Below are 21862 nucleotides of genomic sequence, written 5' to 3' on the forward strand. Positions count from 1 at the left end.
CCAGTGTACACATTGTTACGGTGCGAATCGACACGTCAGTAACTGGGTTACAGTTTGCTTTCCATAAGCTGATTTCTTACTTCATGTGAATGAGAAATCTGGTGTCTGTATAGGGGATTACATCATTTCCCCGGCTAGATTTCTCCTGAAGAATGCCAGTTTCTTGGCCATGTATACGCGTAACCGGGTTTCTAAGAGTTTTTTGTTTTTTTTTAAAGTGCGTGTGTGCAGCAGGACAAAGACTTCAGACGGAGAAAGCATCAGAGCAAGTGACTGAAAGCAGAGAGATAATTACGCGTAGCGATGTCTTCTCATATTTAAAACAATTATATCAAAGTTCTGACTAAACACAACTAACACAACTTAGCCTGTTGAGGCCCAAACGTGTCAAACATTTGACTATTTGTTAAATTAAGACACTTTCACATTGTCAGGAAGAGCTGTATTCTTGTCTTTTTGTCTGCTTGTCTTCTCACTGCACCATCAGTCTACTCCAGCACATACATACAATACAGTACACACACACACACACACACACACAACAAAAAAAGTCAAGACAGTAGTGTCTTCCATCACTAATACAGTGAAAATAAGATAAGAAGGCCGGGGGAAGGGGAGAAATCTGATTATTGACCTTTCTGCATGTATTACAGAAACAAGTTTACTGCTGTGCATGTGAACGTGTTCTCTGATCACCTGTATAACCTGTTCTCTTGAATAAATGTAAACACGCAGACTGTACAAACCGCATTTGAGAAACGCCTTCAGACAGTCTGTATCGGCATTAGAGAGCAGACTGAGGCAGCCGGGGGAATAAATATCAAGACAGATGCAAACAAAACAGACAGACACACCAAAAAAAAAAAAAAAAACCCCAAATAGGAACAGAAACAGAAAACTTCACATGCTGCACCAATAACCAACTAAAAACAGGAAGTTTGGACGTCAATGTGACTCAGCAGTCCAAAAACATGCATCACATACAAGTAGGGATGCAACAATTATAGATTTTAATCTGTATGATTATTATGATTATGACTACAGTCTGAGGGGAAAAAAAATATCATGGTTTCACAATTATTATGCATTAATTTATTTCACAATACTAGGAATGGATAAACAAACATGAGGTTGTTTGTTTTAAAGAGGGAGGATCAGACACACTTTGCCAAGGATTCTGCAACAGTGGGTTGAAGTGCAGCAGTATCAGAGGTAGTCTCAGGCTAACAGTGAATAAGAAAAATGAAAATAAATAATCCATGCCAAGATGAAATTCGACTGGACTCTGCAGTCTTTAGTTGAGTTCTAATATTTAAAAGATACTATTATTATTATTATTATTAATATAAGATGAACTTTATTGATCCTCAAGGGGAAATATTACTAATGTAGGTTTTTACACATCAATTGCCTATTTTTTAACTCATTTTTAATCATCTATTTTAATAATTAATCTAATTTTACATATGACCCGAGAAAATCCTGTCTATTATTGTTTTTTTTGTTGCAGTCCTAGTAAAAATGAAAGAAACTGAGAACATCTGTCTTCTTCAAGGGTTATTAATCGCTGAAATGCAATTCATTAGATCCCACGTATAGTGCTGCAAAGTCTACAAAATCCCACTGTTAAGTTAGTCTCTTACATCATATCATACCTAGTGTTTAGTCGACACAGATGGGAGGAAGCGACAGGATGTAAAACGTTGCACTGAAGCCCTTGAGAGGATAACATGCTGTTTTGGTGAGCGTTCATTTATAAACAGTGAAATGCTCCTTTTCCTGCTTTTGCTGCCGTTGGTTTACTCTGCACTGACTCACTGCTACTGTGTTGATTGTGAGTGACACTTATATATTTAATTCCCTACCAACTTTCATTAAGTAACTTGCCACTTCAGTCATGTTGTTTTTAGTGTATTACCTTCACTTGAGTCTGTATAGCTGGATGGTGATCTCAAAGATGTGGCATTAAGTTTAATCCTTAAGCATCGACTTTTCTTCTTAAAGTTTTACAAATTGCACATCCGTCTTCTTCAACAACCCCCTGGCTGCTCTTTATGTATCCAAAATACTCCCACGCTCATTATTTAAGGTGTTTTGGAGGATACAACGTTTCAATTTTGGGGTCCCTCGGCCATTACCAGAACATTTCTCATCTCCTTTAGCTAAAGTAGCCTCCATAAACATAAATAAGGTGATTTTCTCTTGTGAGTGTGTGTAACTTTATGTACCTGAACTTGTTGCAGCACGGCGTTTTAAGCTGGTGCACCAGCTTTGTTTCCGCCTGTAGTCTGTCTTTTTTTTGGCACAATTGTTCATAGCAAAATAACAGACCATTATGTCCCCTTTTTGAGAGTGACAACAGAAACGCTCGTTGTAGCTGAGCGTTTTAAAGCGCGGTTAAATATCGCTGCATCCCTACATATGAGCGATGCCTTCACTTGATTTGCACTTCTTAACCTGTGCTACATAACATCTCCTGTCCTCTCTCTCTCTCACACACACAGGGGCTCTTTGTGGTTACACTGTGTGGCATTTTTTAAAAAAGAAATGAAGTCTTATCAAGGCACAGAAAGAGTAGAGCAGAGCGGAGCGGCCCTCCAGTTCAGGTCCCGATGATGCATTCAATCTAACACCTGCCAGCTCGAATTAAAATGGAAATAAAGTGATGTAAGCGGCAGCGCAACCAAAGATGAAAAATAATTTAAATGAATGTCCTTCACTTCTGCCCGATTCAGACACGCCTAGTTAAAATTGATAAAAGGCAGAAATGGTGACGGGTGAATAATTATATTCGCTATTGCTTAATCTTCCATGCAGCTCAAAAAAAAAAAAAAAAAAAAAAAAAAGTGTTCAATAGCGCTTCGGTAAATTGGAGTCTCCACGTTTAAGACAGTATACTCTGCAAAAATACATCATCCTGCTGTCCCCGATTCATTTTCTCTCCTCATCGCCGGTGGATATGTAACACTGAATTTGTTAATGGCTAGAAAGGAAGTGGAGGATGTGTCATTACTGATCCTGAGGTGTTTAAGCAACTGAGAGGGGGAAAAAAAATAACGATGTACATGTTTGTTTGACCGCTAATAAACTTGTGGAGATATTTTTGGACCCACCCTAAGAAGACTTTAGGGAAAAAATGTTTCTGAAAGGGTACGTTCCTTTTTAAAGTAGTATTTGTTTACTCTGGACTGTGTGAGGACTAGAATTTAAGCGATCAGATGATAAATAGAAAATCACGTGGCAATTATTCTGATAACTGAACCCATTTTTGGAGCAGAAATGCAAAAAAAACTCATTGGTTCCAACTTCTTCAATGTGAATGTTTTCAGATATGTGTTTGTTTGTTTTATGATAGTAAATTGTTGCTCATTATAGCTATCAGTTAAACTGCTATTTGACCATCATCATCATCATCATCATCATGTCCGTTTGATCTCACATCACAAGTTGAAGTGTGAGAAAATGTTTCCGACCTGATTATTCTTTTTTTCCTTCTAACGAGTGTGAGATTTACATTTATATGTCCAAAGCAACATACAAATGAGGTACAATCCAAGCTAGAGTAGATCAAGGAGAAGCTTTCTAGAAAAGTGCCTCAGCGGTCGGATGCACCTGACAAGTGCCACGAGGCTTTCAGGTGCATGAAGTAATATATAAGTGCCTCGCTGAAGTTTTTCCTTTTTGAGAGAGAGAGAGAGGGCAAGAGAAGGACTGGGACTTCTGATCTCATTTGAAACAAATAGCAGCAATGTCAAAAAAACAACAAAACTACAACAAAGAAAGAGTCTTTAAATATCAGCAAGCTCTCAAACCTATCCGGACTGAAACCCAACCAGAGCCTGACTAGTGCGCTTGAACCACAATCGGTCCCTCTGGGGCCGTAGCTACGAGCTGAGCCACCAAGACAATAATTGCACTTTATCATGCTGCCAGCCTCCATACATATCGAGACCAAAGAGCTATGGCCTTATATGTAATGTGGAACAGCCTTGAGGCCAACTGTGGCCGTCTGGTTTAACCAGATTATGATTATGTCACACGGGAGATTACCCATCCAACACAGAAAGTCTCAGTCATGTTCCTGCACACACACACACACACACACATACACGCACACAGGCGCACGCACACACACACACGCATGCACAGCCATCTGTTACTGCCACAAACTACTGTACGCTTGTTCTCTGCAGCGCACAAAGCCTGATCTTAGCAAAGAGAGGAGAGGAGGGGAGTGGAAGGATGCTGTGTGAACTACACTAACTGATAAGATCTCTGCTGAAAAATAGATTTTTTTCCCCCCAATCTCTTGAGAGCCACCTCTGTGAATAAAGGATAAATAGTTCATGGAAGAAAAAAAAAGGGCAAGGCTATTGAACGGTAAAAAAAAAATAAGACAAGGCAATGTTTCTCCCCCTGTGTGTGTGTGTGTTTGTGTGTGTGTGTGCAATGGCTGCCTGCTTGGCTGCAGCTGACGCAAAATGGAGCCCCGAGAATGAGGAGAGGTGGGGGGGGGGGGGGGTTAGGGGGGGAGTGAGGGGGCAAATTTGGGGGTGGGGGGGTGGGGGGGTGGTGGTGACAGCAGCTCACAGGGGGAGAGCAGCAGGGGAGGGAGTGTGGAATAGAAAAAGAAAAGAGACTCATTTGTTCTTCTCTCATCTGTCTGGGCTCCGTCTCTCACCTTGGCCCAGATTTTCAGTCTGCCTCAGATTCACTTGTAATAAAGGGGGGAAGAGAGAGCGAAGACGGGGCAGGACACACACACACACACACACTCTCATAAACACACACACACACACACTGACACACTCGCCTTGCGGAGGCCATTATTTCTCACACCCATTATTACCTCCTAATGATCTAGCAGCACGTTGAAGATTTCACAGGAGCGGAAGAAGCCTGCTAATCTGAGCTGGCAGATGTCAAAGCAAAAAAAAAAAAAAAAGAAAAGAAAGAAAGAGAAAAAATACTGTTATGTAGCAATAATGTACGGGCCCAACTATGAGCTGTGGGTGAGGGAATCAGAAGAAGAGGCTGGTGAGCTTTGACTGAAGCAGATGGCCGATTTAAAACTCTGCTTCAAGGAGGTAGTGTATGCAAATCCCAGCCAGGTGTCTGACACAAACAGAAAAGACAAAGAAAAAGGAGAAAAAAAGAGATGCTGCATTCATAGTGAGTGGTATATTCAGTAATGTTTTGAGAGGATCCTATCCTGCAGAGGGATGCACAAAGGCTTTATCTACTAGGGGGCTAAATTACCATTTTAGACAACAAAGAGATTGCTACTACAGAGCGGTGAGACAAATTTAATCAAGCAATTAGGCAAATTAAACATGCGTATCTCGATGGGACATCGAACTATCAGATTAGAGCTGGAATGATTGGTCAATTAGTTGATCTCTAACTATTCTGATGAATAATCATTTTACTAATTTTTAAGTGAAAATGCCAAATATTTCTCCTTTGTCATACATGATAGTAAACTGAATGTCTTTGGATTTTGGACTGTTGGTCGGACAAAACAAAACATCTGAATACTCCACCACTCCATCATAGACAAAATGATTAAATCGTGAAAAAAAAGGAAATCAGCAGACTAATTGATAATGAATATAATCGTTTGTTGCAGCGCTATACCGATTAAAGGCCGAAGGTTTGTGAAAGTTACAAAGTCTTAGCATTCATGACTTTCTGCCAAACAAATAGCTGTAAATGTGAAAAGCTTGTCATTACTTTTGACAATCTCACAACGCGACATAATAGCGATAGAGAATGACGAGATAATGGAAATAATTGCTACTGCACAGTCGGGGGAATCTCTTGTCTCCCTATTAAAACAGTTTTCCTCATAGGATCGTTGGCAGTTTGTGGTGGTTTCTCGGCCGGGCTGGGCTACGAGTGCAGAGCCAGAATAGGGGCAAACGCTCTGTTAATTCAATTCAATGAATTCCAAGTGGCGAATTAACATTCATTGCAGGGGACGTGCAGGTAAATTCTGACTGTTGAACACGGCTGTGAATCGCAGGTGCTGTAAGTTACAATATGGTGCTATAATAATACAGAACATGTTGTATAGTGGTTGTATGACAATTAGCTGCACTGCATTACCCAACCTGCATAACTGGTGACCTTATAAGCAGATCAGCTATGAGCAATGATGTGACCGATCCAGTTTCTTTGTCAATGATGTTATAAGACTCAGTGTTTCCACTTTTACGTTATATAAAACTATTTTAACGACTATCACAAAATGAGGTGTACAGATTTGTGGAATCAGATCGGGAAAAAAAAGGCTGACGGAGCTAAAAGTTTCCACCTGTTGCTAGTTTTTGTATAAAGCTACCCTGATCTAAAAATGTCATTAGCTTAACGGAGCGTTTTAGTGTCTTTCAGCTCATGGTTTTGGTTTTTCAGCCCACGACTTCATCTGTGTTGTTTCCTATCACATCCCTGCATCCCTATCTGAAATGATCAAACATTTTTTAATGAATTAGTCTTTCTGTATTTACTCTCCATTACAAATGATTCTCCATCTCACATAAGTGCCTTTACAACTTACAGTAAGTGTGTGATGCAGCGCATAGACTCTCCGCCTCGATTTCGTACGTGCAAAAACATGCAGGCTACACGTACCATCAGTCCGATGTGAAATCACCATAAACTGCCTGGAATATTAAGAGTTTTCCACTCAAAATATTTGCAAATGTCCTTTCATTCCTTTCACATTATGGCTGGGTGCTGTTGGAGTCAGCCACTGTGAACAGTGTTCAAACAACGTTAGTTTTAAACCTCGAATACAACTGTCAACAGTTTGTGGGTTTTGTTTAATACAGTGTTTGACTGTGTGGTTTACAAGTGGATAATGCTGTTAAGATAATACGCAGCCAAGCAGGGAATAAGAAAGGAGGTTTACGGGGCAAAATAATCTGCTGGAGTCAGACACTGCGGCCAGAGAAGCCCCTTAATCCCCATCACACAGGACGAAACAGCAGATGGGGTCTGAGCAATACAAACACAAACTACTGTCGGTGAACAAAAAGCAAAAGCACCCCTGCATTTCTTATTAGGAAATCAAGCCTGTCACATCTCCACTTGTGGGAGATCTCAGTGGGATTCATCAAAAATTAATGGATAAAATTATTGTGTCCCAGCATCAAACTATCCAGCCATGAATCAAGTGCAGTTTCCTTAATATGTTCTAAAATACAATTCGAGACCTCGACTTTTTATCATCAATCTTGTTCGCGGAGACCGTTTTTGGAAGATATCGATTTCTTCTGTACACGGTAAAAACTTCTTCATGTTTGTTTCCATTGCCAATAAAAAATTTGGCAAATTTACAGTTTCCAGACCTGTCAGGAAATCTATCTAGTAGCTCGCTTTGCTGAAATTTCTGTCCCGTTTTGTGACCACTTCATCTCCACTCTGTACAGCCGGAGAATTAACTTGGAACAGGCCAGTGAATCAATATTAAGTAAGAGCGTGCACAAATAGCACTGACCGCTGAGACACACACACACACACACACACACACACACACACACACACACACACACACACACACACACACACACACACACACACACACACACACTGCCAAAGCCGATGCTGAAGAGGTGGTATTTGCTGTTGTTTTGAAGCTGGTAGTTAACCTTGCCCGTATAAATGACACCTGGAGGATTTGCGGGTCTGGTCTGGTGCCAAATTTAGATTAGGAGTCCGGTCCTTCCAAAGCTAGAGGCGAGAATATACTTATTTCCCCAAACACCAACCCTTGGGGACTCAATAAGCATGGATGTCAATTGCCTTTGAAACTGGAGGCAACAAAGTGATCAATAATGTATCATAAGCTCTTTCCCCCCCCCATTCATAAACTAGGGACTGCACTCCTGGAGGGGAAAGAGATATGATCCACATCTTTCAATCACCATGTATGCAAAACTAGAACTTTCACGACCGTACCGCTGGCCGATGCGCCAAAAAGAAATTCTTTCCACCGAAGAACAAGGAAACTGACAAATGTAAAATATGCAACTACAGATACAAAACAGTACCAGGATTTTTCTTTAACATGTGTAGGCCTTTTGGGGGAAAATATTTCTTGCATGTTGTCAGGTAACTATCTACCTTATAAAAAAACGTGAATGTACAGAGACCTGCATCTGCTACAGCACACAAAGACTCAGTATTCATACAACCTTAAACTCTCCTCTGCATTCAATGTGAGTGAAGTGCTGGTGGCAGTCTTTTCTTTGAGCCGTCTGTCTGAGGCTTTAATAAGGTGTTCCAGTCTACAAAGCTCCATTTTACAGCGCTGATGTAAAAATGAACTGCTGTCAGTCCAAACACAGGTGGGAGCAACGTTTCCTAATCGACGTGGCTCGTTTTGGAAATCGTTCTCATCTAATATATGAGCTGTTCAGTGTATCCACACCATCTGTATTCATGTTGAAAACTAACATTACATTCCTGATAATAGCAATGACTTAATTCCTTCATATCATCTGTACTGTGAAGCAGCATACCACTGCTTTGGCATGTCAACTCAATGTTTTTCCAAGTGATGAAAATAACAATACAGTAATTTTCACCCATAATGCTGCTGTGAGTGTCTATGGTTACACTTAAGAGTGAGCAAGGTGAAGACACAACAACAAATTAACACTTAAATGATGTTAACACAAGTCAGAATTAAGTGTGATTACCGCTCGCTTATTTTTGGGGTTTCCATGGATTTACATCTCATTGTTGAAGCTTGACTGTTACTGAATTCATAATGTGTGCTGAAATTAGATCATATCAAATGCCGACACAAACCGCTGTCTGGCTGAGATTTACGACTCACCATGGCAAGTGTGCACGGGGGGGGGGGGGGGGGGGGGGGGGGGGGGGAGTCCTTTTCTTTGGCAGACATAGCAACACTGTAACATAAACATACTACATTAAATGTTAATGGGGATTCACACCGGAGGCGAGACGTGAGCGGCTCGTAAGCACGTTCCGATCTGTTCAGTCTATTGAGAGACTCTGACCGATGGCCCGGCTAACCCGCCTTCACCAGGAGGCTGACTGACAGCAGAAATTTACTGAACCAAAATAGTTTTCATGTTGGCTGCATGGGAAGAAATCAACAGTGTTTGTATTTGTTGATTTATTTCCCCAGTGTAGCCAGTGAGGGGAATCTGCCTGTAGTGAAAGGCGAGCTCACAGACAGACTGGGATCCATCAATGTTAATAAGTTGTGAAACACGTATACAGCAGGATATTTGTGCTATTTAAACCAGTGGTTCTCAAAGTGGCAGGGTTCCTTGAGGAGGGTCCAGGGGGTCCCCGGCAAAAAGGGGAATAATTTATTTCCACTATAATTCCATCTATATGTAACACAATGACAGAATGTGTGACTATTTTGGTCATGGGTTGCATACACTCTCTGTAATAAAACATCTAAAAGCTGAAAATCTTATCAGATGAGGGACTGTGGAACAAAATCTTATCAAAGATCTGTGGTCTAATTTGTGTCAGTTCAGGGGTCGTTGATGTGAAAAAGTTTGAGAACCACTGATTTAAAACAGCTGTCTGTGCAGATTACACGTCATTAAATGTGACAGAAATAGACTCGGGCTTAAAAAACACAGGGGGTTTCTGTGAGACGCGTGTCACTCACACATGTCTCGGAGTCATTGTGGTATTAATACATTTAATAAAATAGAAGCGTATCTGATCTGTGAGATGCGCGAGTGACGGATGTCAAAAACACTTCTAAAAACACTTTCTATGTGAATTGGCTGTTAGATTCCAGCATTTAAAATGAACAGTAAACGCTGCAAAATATACATGGGTGTCAAAAATAAAATGTGATGCAGAGTTTAAATCATTTCTGTGTTAACTTGTCAGTGGTAATTTATTGTAGTAGCTGGTTTTAATGGGCCACATGCCACAGCTGGTTTAAACTCTTAATCGTATTGTATTAGCATTTGTTCCACATATAAAACCTTCACAATCGATCTAACTAGTAACTACAGCTGCCAAATAAATGGACTTGAGTAAAAACTCTAAATTGTCCTGTTGAAATGTAGTGAAGTGCACATTTTCACACAAGTGTAAATACTCAAATGCCAGAGCCTCAAAAATATTAAGCACTTCAGTGAATGTTCTTTGTTGCTATCCACCTCTGTTCAACATGATCAGTGTAAAGCTACCTAACTGCAGACCTTAAGGCCAGAAAAGTCAGATTAACTTCACTTGGAGGCTTTGTTTAAAAAAAAACGCAGGCTTGTGTTAAGTCTGTTTCAGTATATTCTGCATGTAGTGAAGCTCAGATCCAGTTAGGCTCTAAGTTATTCATAATACAGGTAGTGGGTTGAAAGAGAAAAGAGCCGTCTTGACTTTGGAAAGTAAAGCCTTGTATTGTTTTCCCACTCTCGACTCTTTAGAAAACTATATAACCACTGCCAGCCAGCAGACTTGGCTGCATCAGCAAGCACACTTGTGCGTCAGCTGCAGGTAAAGGCAGCTCGCTCAGCCTAGCAACCGCTGAGCCATGAAGGAATACCAGGGAGAGATCACAAAACCTGCAAAACACACATACACTCATGTGACATGACGCACCTCGTCTCATTACTGTTCAACCTGACAGCTGAGTAGTAATACTTTAACAAAGAAACTCAGCCTCTTTTATGACACTGAAGATCGAATCAGCTGTCATGACGTTATCTGACCTATCATTATATCGTCACTGTTATCTGACAATATGCAATTTTCCTTTCCAAATCAGCCTGGCGACTTAATCATTCTCAGCTTAGCCCGGGGCAAAAACTTAGCACCAGCCAACTGCTGGTAAAATATGCAAGTGGCTGGTAGATTTGCTTCACTCACCAGCCAAAAACACAATGGTAATCTATTGAGTGGCTGGTAAAATCTGAACGTTCACTAGCCATTTTGTTAGCCAGTGGACAAAACAGTTGATTTCGCACCCTGTCCTGGCCATGCTGATAATGGCTGTGAAGCAAAACTAGCATGTACTAGCACAAATTCCACACAAATCTGTGTTATTGATATGTTTGTAGATCTCCACAGGGAGAAATTTACAAGCCAGTACACAAGCTGTGGTCACCAGCTGCTTCTGTAACCTTGTTTTTCCTCTTTGCTTTCAGTTAAAAGGAAAAATCTATGTTTTCCAAATATTTCAAGGTTTGTTTTATATGCTTTCAGTCTAAACTTGAGCACAAAAAGCCTGACCTGAGCAGATAATTGATAATAACTTGTATATATTGTTTCATATGCAGCTCACTTGTAGCGTATGGGCTCTGATTTGTCTACAGCTCTGTGAATACTGAATTTACATTGAAACAATTTATGGTATTCTATTATAATATTTAAAACACTGACAACGGTGCTATATATCATTGCCCCCGAATGCACCCTTCTCATTGTTAATGCTATTAACTCCTTGGCCAGCAGCTCTTCACACTTTGGCATCTCGCCACAGTTGATCGTAATAAGCTGTGCAGGACATTTTTGAACGATCAATATTTAGCTTAATGGTGCCTGAGTTCTCTGTGTTAAGTGTCATGACACTAAATAGGTCAGAACCAATAAGTTACATCGCTCTAATGTCTGTGTAATGAGGCTGCAGCGACATAATGTTGTGCATGTGTGGCCAATGAATCTACATATTATACTGAGGAAATAACCCTGAAAACATGGATAAAACTCAGTAAAGTTGTCATTTTCAAGCATTTGTAGTTGTTTTTCTTACAAGTATCGGTCAGGATCCACTGGCTTAAAGGTATGAAAGTAGAAGAAAACGTTCAATTTCGACATGAACCTGTAATTAAGTCAACAAATTCAGTTTAGTTTTCTTCTTCCTGGCTTGGCTTGACCTGACCGGCCCAGTAAGCGACAGTCAACAGCAATGCAGCCAATTACTCAACAGGAAGCCACATCACAAGGATATCCTCGCAGCCATGGGTGACAAAAGTATTTTAGAAATCATAACAAAAGATCTGTTTGCATACTGACATGACCGAAATTCAGGGCTTTCTTTAAACAATGAAATAACAGCAGCGGCAATACATCATCCTACTCAACCGTACGTAAAAAAACAAACAAAACGATGAGTGCATGGTTCTTGTGTAATCGTAGCAGATTATATGCAGTAGATGTCGTTAGTAATACACTTTTTTCAAAGCTGACAGCACCATCATACCAAGTAATTTGGGGGAAACTACTAGGATAACTGGTATGTCGAATGCTGCCTTATTCTATTATTTTAATGAACGCAATTAAAGAGAAAACTGTCATTAGGGTTGATTAAATAGTGCTTAATTCTTAACACTGGGCTTCATTAAGTTAGTTTCATTGCTTAAAGATGTGTTATATGATTAATATATTATTAGACAGAGAGATAAATAGACTAATGAGGGCAGACGGCAGTAATATCAGGTTTCTATCTGATACCTCTTCCTCCAACGAAGGCTGGACAAATATGAGGAGCAGTTATTGTTCTTCTTATAGCCAACATCTTGAATCAAGGTCACCGTGCAATGAGCTCTGACAAATGTCAAAGCCATTACATAATCTCCTGAGCTGTGTCATTATAAGCATATGGCTCTAACAAAAAGCACACTGCCATCGAGCTGTGACTGCCTCTGGCTCGGAAACTATCAAGTGGCACAATTTATAAATCTGCTCGTTCCAATTTGATACTACGCCTAAAACAATATCCTCTTTAATACCTTTATGTTTAAAAGGCTCAATTACTAAGTAAAAGGAAATAAAAGATGTGCCGTTTGCTTTTTTTTTTTTTTTTTAAACAGTGTCAAACCAATTCTCCTGTAAACAAATACCCATATTTGCAACAAATTACATTATGTGTGTATACTACTAATAAGCTGCAATATGTGGTTCTCAGGCTTGTATTACTATGCTCACTAGGCTACTATTGGAAGAGCCAGGGCAAAGAGCCAAGCGACTCAAGGGATAGAGGAAGGAGGAGGGATCATTCACCATTTCTGTTAACCCTTAATGTTATCTAAAAGATTTAAAACAATGACATGAAACCTAAAGCTTGTCACTATATAAAAAATGTGCAAGAAATGCCACTTAATGGTTGGCTTTCATACTGTTTTATTCCCAAAACCCAAGGCAGGGACAGACTGGTACATAACCGGATATTCATCACAGTATTCCTCAAACAGAAATAAAAACTGTGTGGGAATTCAAAGACTCAGTGAGATAAAAAATCATTTAACAGTATTTCGTTCATAGAGGGTTTCTTTACTACAAGCCAAAAAACACAGCTGTTTCTGAAGCATTTCTGTTCTGTGGGGCATCAGAGCTACTGCATACTTCCCCTATTAACATGGATGTATCTGAACCAATTGATTTGAGAGCCCATTAAACTGTGTGTCTTAATGGTGGATGCCTGCAATACAACTGTAATTATGTTTTTAAAGTGAGTCCAAGCAACAGACAGCTGTCTATACGGGTTCCATGCTAAATAAGTAAACAACGTCTGCAATGCAACCCGACTACTATGAGCTCTAGCTTAAAAACATGAGGCTTTATGAGTCTTCACATGGAAGAGGAGCAAAGGTCACAGTATGTGTGTTTATATGTCTAGTGTGTGTAGATATTATCAGTTAATTATTGTTTACTACAGGTGGATAATCTGACGTTTCCAAAATGTTGTAAATCACAGCATCACGTTCATCATCTAATGTCTGATTAGATTAGGAACACATTTTTCTACACTGATCTTTATGAATACACTACTCCAGCAGGGTTTTTCAACAAATTCACACTTTAAACTGTGTTTTCACGCTGCATTTTGATAGGAATATGTAATATATACAAAAATACTAATGTTCTGACAACAGCTGAAAGTGTTGATATCAGCCGGCTCGAGCTTGGCATTTGATTAGTGATGAGTGTTTCACGGAAATTACATTATTTTTTTAATAGTTTCCTTATTGTAGTCTTTTCTGTACAATCTTATTAATAAAGTTTCATTTACAGTACATTTTAGGGAAAGGAAAGATCTTTTTGGACAAGCCATCCCAAATTAATTTAATGTACTGGGAAAACTGGTTCACATTTAGCATAGTGTACAACAGATCCATTGGCAATACAGCAGGGCCTGTTGAAATACTCAAGTCCAATAGCTGTTGCCCTGCTGGACTTGACTGACTGTAGCAGGAAGGGAAAAATATATAATTACACATCCACTTCCAGTTTATATCTGGACTGAAGCCACTTGAGTTAGCTGTAATCAGATGAGGTGTTTCAATATAAGAAATAGTTTATTAATCTCGAGGGAATATAGAGCATAATTTGTAAGTTTTTGCACCTCCTAAATAGACTTTTCCAAATGTCAAAACCAAACATAATATATTTTACAGGTCCTCTAAAGCAACTGTTCCCTCACATAGAGATGTGGACATGCTACACTATACACTTGCTTTTAGATTATGCTTATAAATTTAAAATATACTCAAAAAAATCCACCAAAACATTATTAACTTTAATATTTTAGGCATCCATTTATTCAAAAAATATGTCAACAGCAGGAAGAAAACCATTTCCAAACTATCTACATGTGGTTTTCAACGCCATATGCAAAACACAAGTCTGCCAAAATGTAATGTGTATTGATTAACTTGTTCTGCAGGATAAATTAAGTGTGATTTGTGCATTATGGGGTGGAAACACTTGAGTGATAAGACAAGTTTGGCAGGCAAGCGGGGCTGCAGATAGCAATCCAAGACAGCCTGGATGAAGCATCACATGGCTGACAGTAAACAAAGCAGTTATGCAACAATGTGAGGTTCATGCACACTGCCGGGAGCCACTCTGACCCACTATCAACAATCCCCAAACAGTGTGGAAAGGGGAGGGGACGGCCAGGACTGGAGCCCGTATGAACCTGTAGGGCTGGCTGGTGGAGCCCATCCCCCTTAATGTGACTCATGTTTCCCCGCTCAGTGTTGCCTGCTTCCCGCACAGAAGGGGGCGGGAAGGGGAGAGAAGCGCCATAATAACATTGTTAAACATGCACGAGTCCCAAAAGCAAACACTATATTGTTTTTTAAAAAAAAGAAAAAAAGCATTCACGTGCTGTCATTCATGAAACATGCAACCTGTTTATTGTCCGTGTAAAAAGTCAGCACCACTCTGAAAACTTGAAGGCACATAAGAGAGAGAGAGAGAGGGAGAGAGAGAGATGGGATGCTGGTGTTGACAGGAAAAAAGTAGCAACTCAGAACACATATTGAACATCTCTGAGAGTGCACAAAAGCAAAACTGCCGTGGGTTGATGGCAGAGAGGAGAAAAAAAATGTACAACAACGTGGCGTTTGCGTGGTTGACGAACCTAACCGCACAGAAAGCACCGTACGGCAGGAGGGCAATACTGTACAATCATAACACGGCTGTGCAAATGAGAGAAGGTGATGCTCTGATTCCTGCCTTGCAAAGAGCAAGAAAACACGTCACACCGCATGGCTCTTTATTTGTTGACAAGCCAAACTCCAGCGCCGGTTGGAAATTGGTGGCGAACAGGCCACCGCTGCGGCAACCACTTGCCCTTCTTGCAAGTTGTCTTGCCGAAATTTTGGGGGGCTAGCTCGCAAGCTAATGGCTCTGCTAGGCTATAATGTAACTGAGGAAGAGAGAGAAAGCACATTCACCTCCGTTAGCCGCTAGCGCCCATCCCCCAACCAACCAGTCTTCCCTGTCTGTGTCCACCATCTTTAATCTGTGCTCCGTCTCCCTTCCCACCGCACAAAACACGACAAAAACACAAGACACTCACCTTTCACGACCATCCCCGAATCGATTACCGCCTTCCGAAATAATAAATCGATTTTCGTTATAATATCGTGGGTATTTTAATATTGAAAATTGGCCGTGCGAGCGGAACCGCGCCTTGAGAGAAGAGCAGCAATCCTAAACCGCCATCTGGTGGTATTTTCCTCTCTGTGATGCAGCGGGAGCGGCGCAGCCTCAGACCGAGACACAGCTGCCCCCTGGCGGACACAGCGGGCCGCGGCGGACGCGCGCCTCAGGGGGTGCGAGCACGGGGAGGGGGAGGGACCCGCAAAAGACCCCGCCAGCACAACACTGGCGGGGACGCGCACACGAGCACAGAGACTCCCCCTATTTCTCTTTCAGGTCAATTAAAATTTAGATAAGACTGTCTGTTAAAAAAAAAATACGACGATTCAAAGCACTTTACAGGGTTCAAATATATAAAAACAACAAATAAATACGTACTGATTTCCTTTTGGAATATTATAAACACTACAGCAATACACTTAAGTATAATATTACATAAATGCAACTACTATGATTTAAAATAAATCTCAAAATCCTAAAATAATACCATAGTGGAATAAAATATACATATATATATAACATACATATATATATCACCTATATGGGCATGCAAATAATTATTTTCTTTATTGATCAATCATTTAGTCTGTGAAATGTCAAAACGTAATGCAAAATGCATGTCACATTCTCCCAGAGCACTAAGCAACGTCTCTAAATGTCATGTTTTGTCCAACCAACACTCCAACATCCAAAGAGATTTCATTTACTGTCATAAAAGACAAAGAATAGCAGCAAAACCACATGTTGGAGAAGCTGGAACCAGCAAATGTTGGGCATTTTTGCTTGAAAAATGACTAAAATAATGAATCAATTATAAAAAATAGTTGCAGATTAATGTTCTCTTGATTGCGTCCCTTAATTGATTGATGGACTAATTATTGCAGTTCCTATAAAGTCACTGAAGAGCACATTTCTGCAATCTGGATTTGAGTGAAGAATCAAAAAGTCAGGGTTACACTGCTCGTAAAATAGCCCATGAGTGCATTAACGACCTTTGACCTGGGGTTGTATTTGATCATTTCTCTCTCTCTCCTCTCTACCTGAGATGCAGAGAGAAAAAGAAAGAGTCAGCATGTGAATCTGGCCAAACTCCTATCCCATTTGTCTCCATGAGGGTCCTAGGGCTGGAATTGGACATACATAAATTCAATTACAGAGCCTGGATCTACTCGCATTACTCACTCCCGCTCACTATGGCCTGATAATACCAGGAGGAGAGAGATGGAGACTGACAGGGGAAGCAGTGGCTTCAGTTAATTATGTTAGTCCCACTTGAGAGTATTTAAGTAGATATCAAACACTTGCAATAGGTCGTGTGTGTTTCTGAGTGCATTCAATGCATCTCTGCTGCATGATCTTTGCAATAGATAATGCACGTGTGCACTCAAACCCACACACAAATGTACCGGGTGGTGTTTCATCTAATGGACACACTGTTGTTTGCCATAGCAACAGCACGTCTTTCCCATAAAAGCTGCAGCCAGATCCTCCCCCTGAGGTTATTTTATACAAACACACAGACACACTCACACATAAATATTCAGACGTTATTATCCCCTAATGTTTGGTGTAATGAGGCATTCCACAGGTGTGGATATTACACCAGCAACCTGGTCAGTTTGTCAAAAACTAATCATGGGAAAAACAGGGACAAAATTATGTGTAAGTACTGACAAACCAAATGGAAAAAAATGTACGTATCTTTTATATTTTTCTTAGATAACGCTACATATGCTTAAAGTAACATTGAAAGATCACAAGTATGTGAATAATATCATTATATAATGACTATCATCATTATTTTTGTGTAATTCCACACTTACAACTTTTCAGTTTTTGCTGATGTCTAAACACACACGTATTTCTGTATTATAATCCTCTGGAGTCATATGGTCAAGTGCCTTGCTAAAAGGCACCTCAGGGAAAGTCTTAGTAATTCACAGCCACCATCCAGCTGTCCTCAGTTGCTCTGGAGATCCAAATCAAGGGAATAATACACTTATCTGTTTTTTGAAGGTTCTCTGTTGATTTCCATAAAGACAAAACATTTTTTCTCTTCGATTTAACAGAGAGGTCAGAGGTCAGCTACAGAACAGCAACACTGGGATAAGCAAGGATTTGGTGTTTTCCTCCAGAGTTATTTAGCAGGTCAGAGACTTTCCAACACGGTGGCTTAAAGCTGCCTCTTCTGATCAGGGTATGATCTCAGTCCTGTGATGTCTTGTTACCTTTTTTGTTTACTTTAGTCAAAGCAATAATCAAATCAAATAAAGTTTAAATCACCTCTCTCAAGGTAGATGCCCCTGTTTAAATGATATCCTTCTCCAGAGCAAATTTTATTGTGTGCAATGGTAAAAAAAAAAAAAGTAAAGTACTCCATGCTCTGTTCTTAGATTACCAGCATTAGACAAAGATATAAGAACTAGGTCAGAAGAGCAGCATGAACACACCTGAGGTTACCAATATGCCCCAAAACTTGAATGACACCTGTATTAAAGATCTGATGCAGCAGAGCATCACTGATAGGATGGCAACATATTTTTCTTATTATTGTCTTTGTGTCATCTGTACTCTGCGGCAATCTTTTATGTTTTATTCACAAGATTTTATTTACAGCACATGCGGAAATTGTTTCTTGTCCCTGGTTCAAACTGAATAAGCAGTTTATTTCTGCAGGATAATGACACTCTGTTGTAGTTAAAAATATATACTTCCATAATAACATATCAGCTCTGAGCCCAGCAATAACATTACTGTATCCTCTGGCCGCTGACACATACAATGCAGTATTTTACATTTCAGGCCTTACCTCTTGAATAGCCCTGAAATAAAAAATTCAGCTCAAATTTTTAACATACTGTATGTTCTAAATGTTTGATTTCGGGGCTGTCAGTGCACTCGTTTAGACGTATTAATTAATAAACACTGATGAAGTATGAATGAACCTACTTTTATGAACTGCTAAATTAAATAAAGCTCCAAATATAAATTCATAACTTTGCATATTTAACCTCCAACTACAATCTCATCAGTTATATCTGAGAAATTACACAATCTAACTTTCAAATAGGTACAAATGAGCACACACACACACACATACATTACATACCACACTTGAAAATAAACTGGCTGATTATCCTCTTGTCTTGTTGAGTTTTTTGAACAAGGTTCAGACAAACTCAGACAAAGCAGGGCTGTCTGTGCAGAGTATTGCAATATATTGCAGTGTTTTGCTGTGAATTGCAAGCTTTTTTATCTTCCCTTTGGGCCAAAAAAAATCTCAAAAACCTCAATATAAACAGTTTTATCTTCTAAACATCATTTTGCAGACACCTGCCCAGGATAAAATCTCTAAAATCTACCTGGTATTTAAGCTTATGATGGTATTTTATTCAGACTACGCCTTACTTTTTCAGTATGCATGGTGCAATGTTGAGTTACATAACCAGTAGACTTCTATGGCATGTGAATCAAAATTTCTGGATCAACGTTCCTATTGTTTTAACACAGATTTTGCAGTACGCCAGACATTGACCTTAAGTGCGTACATATATACATATACACGCAAACACCGGCATAATTGGATGCAATCACAGCATCCAGCATGATCTAAAAACTTTTCCCGGGGCTGTAACCATGGCAACAGAGGCTGTAAGCAGAGCGAACCCTTTTAGACGGTCAATGTAATCACAGGTTATCACTCCAATAGTCGATAGTACAGACAAACATCTCAATTCTGTGGGAAAACACAGGCCTCGGGGGCTCAGAGGGTTCTTTGATGATGGCTCATTTCAAACCTTCTCCCTTTATTTTGGATGAAGCACAGTCGTTTGACGTTTGGAGAGTTATGTAATGAAGGTCTGTTTTATTCCTTTGCTCTGTCTCATCTCTGGGGCTGTTGACTAACTGAGAGGCAGTTCTACGCCTGTATGCCTGTTCTATTTTTAATTCCCTCTGACCTTGCCTGCAGTATTTTTTTTTTTTACTCCAGAGGCCTTTTCTTTTTCTCTACCTCTCTGGTACCCCTTTTCTGACTCTCTCCACATGCCTCTCTTGCCTCTCCCCCGTCTACCCTTGTTCTTACCCTCCCCACCTCCCCTCCTCTTTTCTTCCCTTCCACTGCTGTGGTAATGCAAAATGTATGAGAGATCAGAGTGCCGTATTAGCTGGAAAAAGCCATTACGGTCTATCCCAACCTCACTCCTGAATCAAGCATTCATCGTCCATCACATCCACCTCCCTCTTTCTCTCACTGGAACACACACCAGTAGTGATTGACAGAGCCAAGTTTTTTTGCTGCAGTGTATGTGTGTGTAACACTGTACATCATCAGTCCAGGCTCCCATTTCCACTGAAGATCATTATCTTATCCCCATGTGAATCTCAGTGGTGGTGTTTTTATCCCACTTTAGTTTTTTGACTCCCTTGCTTCTCCCCTCCACCACGGAGGCTTGTTGATGAATGTGTCCTGTCTGCGGTTGCGGTTCACTTATTTCTGCTCTCATCAGCTCTTCCTGTAATGAGAACAAGCGCTCAGACATCCAAGGACCCCAGCTTTGAATAATGACATCTTGTTTATAGTTCATTAACACCCAATGCCCCAAAACAGACCCATATAATCCCCTGAGACAGAGGAATATTGATTGATGCTGAAGATGAATCTGTATGAGCAAATATCAACTTTTTATTTATTATAGAAAAAACCAAACTGTTGATTAAACTGTTCAACATTTCAGTCTGATGTCCGTGAATGGTAATATCTGACAGACTGAGAATCATGATGCTCCAGTGTCAAACAAGTGTGAAACTGGCAGAAACACAATACCAACCTGCATGTGTGCCAGTGTGTGTGTGTGTGTGTGTGTGTGTGTGTGTGTGTGTGTGTGTGTGTGTGTGTGTGTGTGTGAGCATAAGTTAGAAACAGACAGACTGAAAATGTGTTTGAGGGGGAGTTTGAGAAAGAAAGATTCACACAGGAAAACACAGATGAGGTTGCAGCATGTACTCAAAGATTTAAGGAAAAACCCAAGTTTAGCACACTCAAAGTCAACCTTTCCCTTCCGGCTGCCGCTCCTCTCCTCCTCCCCACTCCATAATTCATTTAATCCTGACCAGAGATGGAACAAGAGGGGCGGACAGTAAAGAAAACATCTTGATTCTGGCTCTCCCATGTGTCCTTGAATTCATCAAAAACCTCCCTGCCTCTCCCATCCTCTCCATCCTTTCCATCTCCACTCGACTACACCGCTCTCATCACCCCCACTTGCCTCCCTCCGTCTCTACTTCCTCCCTGCTGTAAGCTCATCTCTACTTCCCTTAGCATATTCTTATCACAGCAAGTCACCAACTCCTCCCCGGAGGCTGTGCCTTCGAATCTGGATATGAACCTTTTCCCCAAAACCTGGCTAAGGAGTAGTCGATTGGATTTAAACAGTGCCCTAAATAGCTGGGGCCAATGTACTCTTATTCGACGTAACCATGGAAACAGTAGATATTCCTCCTCATCCTCAGAGAAACAGCCTAAAGCAAATGCATAGATGAAAGAAAGAAAGAAGGATCTGTAGATCTACATTGTCTCTCAGCCTGGTCACTATAGATATAGCCCAAGGGACAGACTTGTTACAAAACAATACACAAGTAAATTAACTTTTCCCATCAGTGCTCCATTTTTCCGTGTCGGACTCATTTTTAAACAGTCAATTTGGGAAGCATTTCCAAGGCAATTATGTGAAAACACCACCCCAGCTGTGTTTAATAAATAAACAGTACAAGTTCAGAGTCTGACATCCCTATTTTCCACTGTGCTGTTTGTGATTTTTAAGGGGAACAGGGCTCCTGAGAGTAAGCTTACATTTTGTCTCCTGAATTTTTGTCTTCTGAAGTCAAAGCAGGGTAGTTTTTGAGCTCTATGACAGTCAGTACTTAAAAGTAACATCCATAATCTCAGACATATCCCAGCATGCTC

At 40.3% G+C, this 21862-nt stretch overlaps 1 protein-coding gene across 1 annotated transcript in view; it reads right to left on the reverse strand.

Annotated features, from left to right (window-relative positions):
• The window catches only part of stag1a (STAG1 cohesin complex component a), a 47892-nt gene extending 31899 nt beyond the window's left edge, over positions 1–15993 (reverse strand). Inside the window, exon 1 of the mRNA XM_067615055.1 lies at positions 15815–15993. The gene's annotated coding sequence lies outside the window, so the exon portion shown is untranslated. The remainder of the gene's footprint in view (positions 1–15814) is intronic.
• Positions 15994–21862: the final 5869 nt, after the last annotated feature.

This window comes from Thunnus thynnus, chromosome 16 (genome assembly GCF_963924715.1).
Source record: "Thunnus thynnus chromosome 16, fThuThy2.1, whole genome shotgun sequence".
Lineage (NCBI taxonomy): Eukaryota > Metazoa > Chordata > Actinopteri > Scombriformes > Scombridae > Thunnus > Thunnus thynnus.